This window comes from Mauremys mutica, chromosome 6 (genome assembly GCF_020497125.1).
Source record: "Mauremys mutica isolate MM-2020 ecotype Southern chromosome 6, ASM2049712v1, whole genome shotgun sequence".
NCBI lineage: Eukaryota > Metazoa > Chordata > Testudines > Geoemydidae > Mauremys > Mauremys mutica.
The window spans coordinates 51,888,236-51,900,397 of record NC_059077.1 but is presented as its reverse complement, the minus strand read 5'-3'; positions in this window follow the sequence as shown (position 1 = coordinate 51,900,397).

Here is a 12,162-nt window from a genome sequence, read left to right as displayed (position 1 = left end):
ATTGCATGTAAACCTGATTTTTTGTCTATCAATTTAGTTTTTAAAATAATGTCATGACTTTATGAAAACAAATATATTGGGATAAAGATATTAATCCTCCTGCATATAACTTTACTGTGATTAGCTGAAATGTCAGCAGCAAATAATGTCCACAGCTACCTCATTCTACTCATAGTTTCATTCACCCTCCATCACTAGCACAGCATATATTGGCAAAGCACAGCATTTAATATATTTATTTTGTCTTTTTTGGCATCTCTGTCGTAACCCAATGTATCAGAACTATACAAAAGGACAGAAGCCACTCCTGCCTCATACACATGTTAGTCTGAGTTGATACATGGTGTTGATGCCACAGAGGTATCCAAACAGCATACATAACACCTGTAGCCTTGCTGAATTGATATTCTGTGTCAGCAAGGCAGCCTCCCTCCTTGGTGATAATGGATCAAAGATACTCAAATGACTTGAAAAATTCAACTTCTTGTCTATTGATTACAATGAGTAGGGTTAGAGGTCCAGCTTTCACTTTCATCAGTTTGCTCTTCTTCCAGTTGAATTGAATACCAAGTTTACTTGCTTCTTCCATAAATATATCCAGTGCATTGATGAGATTAGTTTATGAGAATGTGAATATAGCCATGTCATCCACATAACCCAGGTCTGTTACACAGAAGTCATGCAGAAAAATCCTCACTATGCAGCTATTAATGGCCTCCATCATTCAGTCGATAAGAGTGTTGAACAGATCGAGGCAGCCACACACCCTTGAAGGACACCACTATTGTCCTTGAACCAGCTGGATATGCTAGTGTCTAAGCAGACACAGTTCTCATTTTGTCTGTGCATTTCTACAAGAAGGTTGATGAGAGCCAAAGGGATTGATAATCAACAGAGCCAAAGGAAGCTTTTAAATCAATAAAAGCTACATACACCTCATCCTTCCTGTACCAAAACTCTTGGGCTTTTCAAATAATTTGTCTAATGGTAAAAATCTGCTCATGGTTGATCTGCCGGGCATAAACTTGTGTTGTAGATGGTGTATATTCTTTATGACAGGCTTAACATGCTTAAGAAGAACTAGTATGAACAGTTTGCAAGGAATGGAAAGCAACGTGATGACTCCCTGATCAGAGCACACCAGAACTTTGCCTTTCCCTTCCAAAATGGGAGAATAATCAAATGAAGCCAATTGTCAGACAGTTTCTCAATGATTCCATACTTTCTTGACCATTCCAAGATGGAATACCCACTATGCTTGATCAGCTCAGCATCTATACCACAAATACCTGTAGCACAGCCATTTTGGGGCCTTCATACTAAGCTTTGAACCATCTCAACTGTAATATTCTCTATATTACATGGAGCAGGGGGTCACCAGAATCTCTGCATCCTCCTGGAGCTGTGACTCTTCAGCTTTGATGGAGTGGGTAAGAAGCTCTTGAAAATGTTTTTTTTCCATCTACTCAGACATTCTGCCTCAGTGTTCAGTATGTTACCAAACCCATCTTTGATGAACATAGATTTGTTCCATGTTTTTTGAGGCACACAGTTCTTTACAGAGAGCACCACAGACATTTCTGGACAATACAGCTTCCATCTATTGAGCCTTATTTGCTCAAAACATCTCACATTCCTACTTTAAAACTCTGTTATGCAAGACACTGAGGCATCTGTGTTCTTGGTTGTTCCTGTTTAAGTGTGCCACATATCCATTTTTCTATGTTGCCCAGGTTTTATTAACTGATCAATTGATGTTTAGGGCCAGGATGCCTTTTCCCCAGCACTTTGTTGGTGGCATCCATAACAGAAGACCAGGTAATAGTCCTGCAAATTGTTGCTTTGCTTGTGTTCAAGGTTTTCATTGGGCTACAGCATCAAATCGTTTGCAGATTTCAGTTTGGTATCCCATTTTGAAAGCAGCATAAGTCAGTTTCTGTAAGTCTAATTGACTAATGGAAGACTAGGTTTGAGTTGCCTTCAACTTCAGTTTCACCATGGCCATGAGCAACTTGTGCTCAGTATTGTCAACTTTGACACCCCTAAATGCCGAACAGTGGCATTTACAGCATCTCCACCTACTGGATGATAGAATGTGAACTAGTGCTTTGCAGATTCTTCCATCATTTGATTACCAAGGCCATGCATGTATGTTCTTCCATTGGAAATTGGTGTCAGAAAGAAGGAGTCTACTTGCTGCACAAAACTTGAGTAGTTGCTCATTTTTATCATTCATAGTTGCATCCACAAAGAAATGCCCAACACTTTCCAGCCAAGATGTTCTAGCATCAGATTCCAGCATTGTGTTGGCATCTCATAACATAACGATAATGTCATGAATGGATACTCTGCTGATGACATCATACACGGTTTGTATATATTGTTCCCTGTGCTCCTTGTTGACAAAATTGGTGGTTACATAAGCAGAAATGACAGTGATGTTGCCATGCCCATGAAAAAGTCTTGCCACCACAATACATTTGGAGATGGGAGACTAGCTTATGAAGACTTTACAAGCATTCCTTGATAAGGCCAAAGCAACACCATTGAGGTTGACACAGTGCCCCTTCCTTCTCCAATACTGGGGCCAGACCATAGATAATGAGAGCTGTTAATAATTGTCTCACTGGTGATGCTCCACCAGTTCTTGTAGAATCCTGCTACAGAAATGGTTCAATTCACGTGAAAAAAGGGTAGGAGCACCAGTGGTTTTTAGGGTGAGTATTTTCCAAACTGCCAATCTATATTGTGTATAATGGTCAAAAAATTGTGTGTTCATCATTCAAAAAGGGGGTCTGTTCTGGGTTCCAGTTCAAGTAATGTTTCTTGTGCAGGTCACAGCAGCAAAAGCCTGCGCTGGTCCCTCACTGGCAGAAGTCTACTCAGTTTGCTGACTACCAGAGACTGCCCCACCCTAGGCAGACTAAGATTAGTAGGAGAGCTGCAAGTCATGATTGGGCGAAACCACATTCCATGAAATGCTCACTGCAATAGGGGCTCTGTGAGAAAGTTGGCCACCACCGCCTTCACCCTCACCATGCATGTCTATGGTGTGAATATATTATTAGAAAATATAGAAATAAAAATTCCCTTTTCAGGCTATTCTGAATTTAGCCTAGATCCTGCTCACCTTATTTACATAAGTAATAATAACAATAATAATACATAGCTCCTTAAAGGAGGTAAGTATCTTTATACCCTCTTTATAGATGGGGAAACTGAGGCACACTGAGGTAGAGTCACAGATTTTAATAGAACTGCTCATATGAGCAAGATGAGTAAGACTTGATTGCTATAGGTGCCAGGTACTCCACTGCTTTGCATTTTGTGAAGCCAATCATTTCCTCTGTAAAGGGGGCTTAAAACACTTCCAGATCAGAATGGCAACATTTTACAACCACTTGGCTCAGGTGTAAATGGTGACTACAGAATATATAATGCAGTGGAGAATCAAGCCCTATGTAGCTACTCTATAAAGCCCTAGATTTCAGATTAGATTTTTTCTCATTTCAGGTTTTTAAAAACTGAGCCTCTCCATAGTCCTTGACCCATCAATAAGAATAAACATATAAAGAAAACGGCACGAATTGACAGAGAAGGTTAGTCAGAGAGAGAAAAAGAATATGTAACTTAAAATATCTATGACTATGTCTGAAGACATGGTTTAGATAAAAAAATATAAATGTGGCAAATAATCATACTTTTAGTATTTTGAAAATTCATTCACATTTCATGTCATTAATTGAATGAGTGAGTGTCTGAGACCCGTGACAGCTCTGACGGATATGTTTTATAGTACAAGCTTCTCTGTGTGATTAATTTTATTTCATTTTAAAACATCAAATTCCCCCTACTGAAATTAAATGAAAATTTAGAACCAGATTTAAAGTGAAGAATATGTGAGAGGCAAGTTGTTAGTATATTAAGTTCACACACACATGCACAAATCACCACACTTAGTTCAATTAGAGTTAATGTCTCGGTAATGTATGTCCTCACCACTCAAGCAAGGAAATAATAGATTATGGCTGTGATTTTCAAAAGAGCCTGATGTAGTTAAGCACCTAAAACCTATTGAGATTTGGGTTTCTGTCTGCCTCAGGTTGCATCTGCACTGTAGTATGTACCCATGTCCTGACCAAAATCACAGCATAAGGCAACATCTACAGCCAATACATTACCAGTCTCCATACATTATTCCTTTATGATCATGGTTCTCAGCCATATCAACACACTAATATTCTTTCTACCTCACCTTCAGTCAGGGCCGTCCTTAGGATTTATGGTGCCCTAGGCAGGATTATTATACTGGTGCCCCTGTGCCTGTCTTGCTCTTAGCAACACAAACATAAGCTTACACTATTGGAAAATTTGCCACATGCATGTTATTAAAACCAGTTTAACTTAATTAAGCACACTATAGTGCTGATGGACTAGCACTAAAGAAGTAGCACTATAGAAAAAATTCTGATTTGACAGAAGGATGCAAATAATATAATTTTTTAAATTTGTCAACATTTTATTGGAAATTTATATGAAGAGGTATTGAAACAAGGATTAGTTTTTAATTAAAAGCAATCTTTCTGGCTTTTTTGGCTGCAAAATCAGTAATAGTGTCATTGTATGACAAAGACAAAGTGATGTCTTGTTTGACTGCAAGAATAGCAAGACCAGTCAAGTGTTCCTGACTCCTTCTAGAGCGGAGATAGTTTTTAATGAGCTTTAGTTTGGAGAAACTCCGTTCTTCTGATGCTACTGTTACAGGAATTCTCAGTAGAATACAAGTGGCAACGTACACATTAGGATAGATATCAACAAGTTTGCTGGTATGAGTAAACTGTACAATATCCATTATCGATTTTGCATGTGGCAACATTGATGACAGTGTCCTCAATTCTTCATACAGTTCAAGTCCATTTAAATCAAAACGATCGCCGTGCTTCAGGAGGCTCTCTAGGTCAGGGGTCCACAACGCGGTGCCTGCGGGTGCTATGGTGCCCGCAGGGGCCTCTCAGTGCATCTGCATACTGGCTGGAGGACGAGCATCTGCCGAAATGCCACCAAATTGCCGCCGATAAGCAGCGTCATCCAGAGGCGTCGCCGCTGAAATGCCACCGAATTTCGGCGGATGCTCGTCCACTGCCACGGTCCTTCGTCTGGCACCCGCCAGACAAAAAAGGTTGGGGATCACTGCTCTAGGTTCTTGCACTTTGTCATTAGTTGCTCTTGTTTTCCTATTTCGTTGAATTTAGTCCTGCTCAGCCCGCTACCAGCTGAGTGAATGGAACCCCAGGCCGACAGCAGGTTGAGTGGCTCAGCCAGGGTATCAGCCGCCAGTCTGCTCAGCCCGCTGCCAGCCTGGGGTTCCTTGGGGGTCCCCAGGCCAGCAGTGGGTGCTGAGTGGGGCTGGCGGCCGGGACCCTGGGTGGCAATAGGGCAGCAGCCAGAACCCCAGAGCAGCGGAGGGCTGAGCCGCTCAGCCCGCCGCTGCGTGCCATCAAAAATCAGCTCGCGTGCCACCTTTGGCATGTGTGCTGTAGGTTGCTGACCCCTGCTCTATACATTAGTAAGGAGATGAGCATATTACAGTTGTTGGAGGACTCTATTTAGCAGTAACAAGGCTATAGGAAGGTCAGTCAACATTTTTTGTTTCTCTGATGAAAATTGGCCCACTCCCTTCCCCATACCAAACTTGTCACAAATAATTGCCAACAACTTAATTTTCTGTTTTTGGCTGATATTGATTTTTTTTAAAAAAATATTGAAATTGAATTCAGGGTGGTTAGCAAGCTCTTTTGGCAAACAAATTTGTTAAATGACAATCTAAATGGTAACGCAGTACTGCTTTCATGCTTGGCTCACCCTCCAGCCTGCTGGTCCAACAGCTGCAGTAGAGGAGGAGATAGGTGGAAAACTGCAGGACCCCAAAATCCACCTCTTGGGGTGCAGAGTGGCGGCAGCAGCAGCAAACCCTCATCTCCGATCACACACCAATGGGCACCACCGCCAGCCCAATGACCATGGTGAAGTTAGCACAGCATCTGATCTCAGGGACAGGGCACCCATGGAGCCACAGCAGCACATCCTGCCCTGTTCAGCTCCCCCTGGATGAGATGAATCACTGCCAGCCCGGGGGAGAGACGCACTCCCCAGCTAGGGTGACCAGATGTCCTAATTTTATAGGGCCAGTCCCGATATTTGGGGCTTTTTCTTATATAGGTACCAATTACCCCCACCTAGGGTGACCAGACAGCAAATGTGAAAAATCGGGACGGGGGTGGGGGGGAATAGGAGCCTATATAAGAAAAAGACCCAAAAATCAGGACTGTCCCTATAAAATCGGGACATCTGGTCACCCTACAGGTGAGTTCCTTCCCCCACCCCTTCCCAGAGACCCCAGCAGCCAATCCCCTCCCTCAGACTGTGCTGCATTCGGCTCTCTCTAGGACCCAGTAGCCTGCTCTTACATGCTCCACTGCTTCCTGTCTGTCCGGGCTCACAGCAGGGCGGTGCCCCCAGACCTAGTGGTGCCCTAGGCGGCTGCCTGTTCTGCCTATGGCTAAGGACGGCCCTGCCTTCAGTTCAACAATATTATTACTCTCACTGCCTTCTCCAATGGACTGAAAATCAAACTGCAGCACACAGCCTTAACTCTGACCTTCCAAAACTAGATTTTTTAATAATTTAAAGACAATTGTAATTTTAAAATAACTGCACTAGTATCATCACATAGTCATAAACCTACATACTCCATTTCTTACATTTATGTTGTGACTTTCAAAATATCTGACCACTTCTCTAATATACATTTCTAAAGAGAATCATATACAAATGTTATGGAAATTTAAATGTATGCTCTTTCTTAAGTATAGGCATAATATATTTGATGGCAAAATAAAAATATACATGAGTATGGCATTCAGGTATTTGTCAGCATGTAATTTTTGTCTATTAGTTGATGTGTGCAGTGGACAGGAGTGGTATTGTTTCAGTTGCAGAATTGAAAGTGAGTGTGTTATAGAGGGGAAATAGCCTGTTGGTGACAAAGAGTAATTATAATGGTAGTGGGCTAATGCTTGAGACTGCTATTGTGTTGGGTATGTATGTTTATTATTTACTGAATATTAAAAGAGAAACATCTAGGGAAATGAACAGGATTCAAAGTAATGATAGATATGTGATTATGGATTGGGATCACAATCTTTAATATTCACTGAAGTAACTCCAAAGATACAGGAACTGCTCTCTCCATAGGATGAACAGTGCTCCAAAATGGGTAGGGGAAATTGGCCATGGTTCTTCACATCTCTGCATCAGCCTGCAGAGTAGAACCAGCAGACAATGGGGATTATGCTGAAACTCTTGCAGAGGTAGTGGCTATATTGGGGAGTGAAGTGAATGATCCTTCCCTATGTTGTCCTTGATGCAGCATGGAGCTACACAGCTCCGAACTCTGAGCTTTGCCTAAATGGAACAGCTGAACCCTGTATTAGAAAGCATTTTTGCAATTATATTTATGGCTCTCTTAAGAATAAATTTGGAAAAGTACACTGAATAGATGACAATCAGCACGGATCTGTAAAAGCTAATCATATCAGACAAATGTGTTTATCTTTTTAATTAAATATCTTGGGCTGATAAGAGACCACTATATTTAATATACCTGGATTTTTCAGGTAGCACTGCACATGATGGATTCTTGTACAAACTCATTAAATATGGGTAAGGCAATAAATTATTATGATAGGTAAATAATTAACTAGTAAATATAAAGCAGAAGATTGGATTAAAATTATGTATTCATGGTGGAAGTCGGTGAGGAGTGGAATGCATCAGGGCTGTATATTGGAAACAATAGTGTATTTTTATTAATGAGCTAGGTAAATCTAAAATGTGTAAGATCATTACATGTGCAAATTATGCTAGAATAGAATGAAAAGCTAAGAGTCAGGTGGATGTAGCTGTTTTTCTTTGATAATCATGGTAGATTAGGCAAATGGCATTCAGAGCTGGAGTATGAGTTTTAAACCCTGGCTTTTACAGTCTTTATTCAGTAATCAGCCATAATGAACAGTCATTATCCATGTGAGTGGTCCCATAGCCTTTGATGGGACTAATCACATGAGTAAAGGCTACAGGACTGAGCCGTTAATACGTCTAAATTTTAAAATTAATAGGAGTGCATTATAGGATCAAGCCCTAGCCAACTACTTAGTAAACCAAAAGCCATTCATATTTGCATTACAGTGTGACATTTTACATATTTTCATGATGTGGGGTTTGCTGGATAACCAATCTAAAAGAATAGGAAATGTATTTTTATGAATTTATGTATCCTTATGTTTTTATAGAATCTCAATCAGTATTTCTAAATGCCTAGAGCATTAGAATTTTGTAGTTATCCTATCAAAAGCAACAAGGGTCTAATTTGAATGTATGCACTAAAATGCACATAGTTCATAAACTACCTATTAGTATGATAATTGGAGTTCCCTGTAGTTACCGGCTTAGAAAGAACAGCTATTATTAGATACAAGTTTGATGACAACATCACACAATACACATGCTCTACTATACTAGAAATACTACCCTATGTTAAAATAGGATCCGAATTACTCTGAAAAGGTTCCTGGCCTTTCTCTCTCACTTAAAGCAGCCATAACACAGACACGTATAATGATTTACATTAGCAAACACTGTAAATGTGGTGAAGAACTTAAGTCAAAGTATTAGACAGTTTTTTGGGTTTGTTTTAATCTTTCCTGCCCAATAGCAGAGCTATTATAAAGTCAAATTAGCAAGGAATTATTGTCATGCATCCTACCCCACTATGAGGAAAATCTGGGTTTATTGTTAAATTAAACTGTTAACATTAAAAAGGCTGCAGAGAAGCAATTAGAGTGTGTTAGCTGCTGTAGTCCTTACACTCTTATGCAATCCCATCACAGGGAAAGGGCTGCAGGATCTGTGCAGCAGCATACCCTCTGGTTTTCCTGAATGCTTCAATGGAAATCAGGCTGCCTGCTAACAGGTGACTCTCACTCCTGCATGGCCTTCCCAGCCCAACTCTAGCTTCCTATCTTGCACAGCAGAGCTGTGCTGTATGCCACAGATACAGGAGATTTGGCTTCCAAAAGTCAGATTCTTGGATCATGTGCTATCCATTGCATTTCGTATTAGAGCTGATGAAAACAAATTACATTGTGGTGAAACTGGTGAGATTCAAAAAAACTCCCCATGTCTATAAGGTTAAGTCTGTGAATTTAAGTGGATATTAAATGATGACAGGTTAGTGTGTGGCCTGCACAGTGAAGCTATACAGAAGCACCTATTGAGAGAGGCTCAGCTTAAAATCAGCATTTAAAAGTGCACTGGCGCAGTTTACCGACTCGTTTAGACCTCAACGAAACCAATATTCCGATTGTTATTACTGATTGCTGTGTCCTCCACAATATATCTGAAAGTAAGGGGGAGACGTTATGGAGGGGTGGGAGGTTGAGGCAAATCGCCTGTCCGCTGATTATGAGTAGCCAGACACCAGGGCAGTTAGAAGAGCACAGCAGGGTGCGCTGCGGATCAGAGAAGCTTTGAAAACCTGTTTCATGACTGGCCAGGCTATGGTGTGAAAGTTCTGTTTGTTTCTCCTTGATGAAAACCCAGCCCCTTGGTTCACTCTACTTCCCTGTAAGCCAACCGAGACCTCCCCGCTTTGATCATCGCTTGCAGAGGGAATAAAGTCATTGTTGTTTCAAATGCATACATTCTTTATTAATTCATCACACAAATAGGGGGATAACTGCCAAGGTAGCCCAGGAAGGGTGGGGGAGGAGGGAAGGACAAGGCCACACTGCGCTTCAAAACTTATTGAATGCCAGCCTTCTGTTGCTTGGACAGTCCTCTGGGGTGGAGCGGTTGGGTACCCAGAGTCGCCCTCTCCTCCCCTGCATTCTTGGGCGTCTGGGTGAGGAGGCTATGGAACTTGGGGAAGAGGGCAGTTGGTTACACAGGGGCTGCAGTGGTGATCTGTGCTCCTGCTGCCTTTCCTGCAGCTCAGCCATATGCCGGAGCATATCAGTTTGATCGTCCAGTAGCCTCAGCATTGCATCCTGCCTCCTCTCATCATGCTGCCGCCACCTATCATCTTGCTCCTGCCACCTCTCCTCTTGCTCCCACCCCCTGTCCTCTTGCACGTCCCTGCTGTTCATTTTGTGCTTTCCTGGACTCTGACATTGTCTGCCTCCACGCATTTTGCTGAGCTCTTTCAGTGTGGAAGGACTGCATGAGCTCAGAGAACATTTCATCATGAGTGCATTATTTTTGCCTTCTTATCTGAGCTAGCCTCTGGGAAGGAGATGATAGGGGGAGCGTTGAAACATTTGCAGCTGCGGGAGGGAAAAAAAAGGGAGAGTGGTATTAAAAAAGACACATTTTTTAGAGAATGATGGGTAGAGTCTTTAATGGTGAACCAAGCTGTGAATATTACATAACACATGTGCTTTCAGAACAAGGTCACATATTGCCTCTTATATTGAAGGCCTGCTAGTTTAGTGTGCGAGATCACACATGCAGGGCCGGGCAACAAAATTCGGCTTGCAGGCAGCCATAGTAAGCCACAGTCTTTTGTCTTCTTTAACCTTCATAACATGTGGGAATGGTTTCTAACAGCAGCACCCTCATGTCCCATACGAAGCATCCATTGGGTTGGCCCTTCTCCTCCTCCTCCTCCTCCTCCTCATCATCCCCAAAATCCTCATCCCTGTCGCGTGAGACTCCCCCTTTGCAGGAGTCCACGAACTGGGTGGGGTAGTTGTAGGGGCACCCCCAGAATTGCATGCAGCTCATCATAGAAGTGGCATGTCTGGGGGTGTGACCCGGAGCGGCCGTTTGCCTCTGGTTTTTGGTAGGCTTGCCTGAGCTCCTTACATTTCACGCAGCACTGCTGCAGGTCCCTGTTATAGCCTCTGTCCTTCATGCCCTTGGAGATTTTTTTCAAATATTTTGGCATTTCATCTTTTGGAATGGAGTTCTGATAGCATGGATTCGTCTCCCCATACAGCGACTGGGAGTTCCTCCCGTTCGGTTCATGCTGGAGCTCTTTTGCGATTCTGGGACTCCATGGTTACCTCTGCTTATGAGCTCTGCATGGTCACCTGTGCTGATCAGCTTGCCACGCTGGCCAAACAGGAAAAGAAATTCAAAAGTTTACAGGCCTTTTCCTGTCTATCTGGCCAGTGCATCTGAGTTGAGAGTGCTGTCCAGAGCGGTCACAATGGAGCACTCTGGGATAGCTCCCAGAGGCCGGTACCATCAAATTGCATCCACACTACTGCAAATTTGATCCAGCGATGTCGGTTTCAGCACTAATCCCCTCGTCAATTTTAAGAGCCCTTTAAGTCGACAAAAATGGTTTCGTCATGTGGACGGGTGCAGGGTTAAATCGATCTAACGCTGCTAAATTTGACCTAAACTCATAGTGTAGACCAGGAGGAAGGAGACCTACATTCAAGTCCCTGCTTCAGAGTGGGGATTTGAAGTTGAGTCTCCCACATTCCAAGTGAATGCCCTAACCACTGCAATATTTGGGTATAAAGGGAGTGCTTCAGCTTTCTCCTCTGGTTTTGTGAGTGAAGCCCTTCATTTCCTTTGCTCTACTGAAAAATGCCCAAAACAAAATGTTTCATTTGACCAAAACAATTTTTTCTGACTTTTTTGATTTCCCAAAAAATTCCAAAAAATTGTCAGCCCAAACCAGTTTGTCCCCACAATTTTTCAGAGCTGTCAACCAAAAACCTCAGCTAAACACATAGCTGTACATGTAACACTAGATCATGTTCGGATTAATATATAGGAGAGGCAGGGTTTTTTTCTGGAAACCACTTACAAATCTGATTCTTATCTATCAGTGTTAGAATTCACTAAGAGGAGCAATCATTTACTCAGAGAAGTCATAGCTAGTATGTGCATGCATGCACATGCATCCTTGCTCCGGATGAGGAACTGAAGTCACATTGATGGAACAATATATGTCTAGCAAATTGTCATTTTTTAAAAAGAAGAACGAGCACAAGCAATTTGTTTTGGGGTGGGAGGTGCAACTGAATACATTTAGTACTAGAAGAAAGTAAAGCAGAGGAATTCTACATCATCGGGTAATAATTGTAT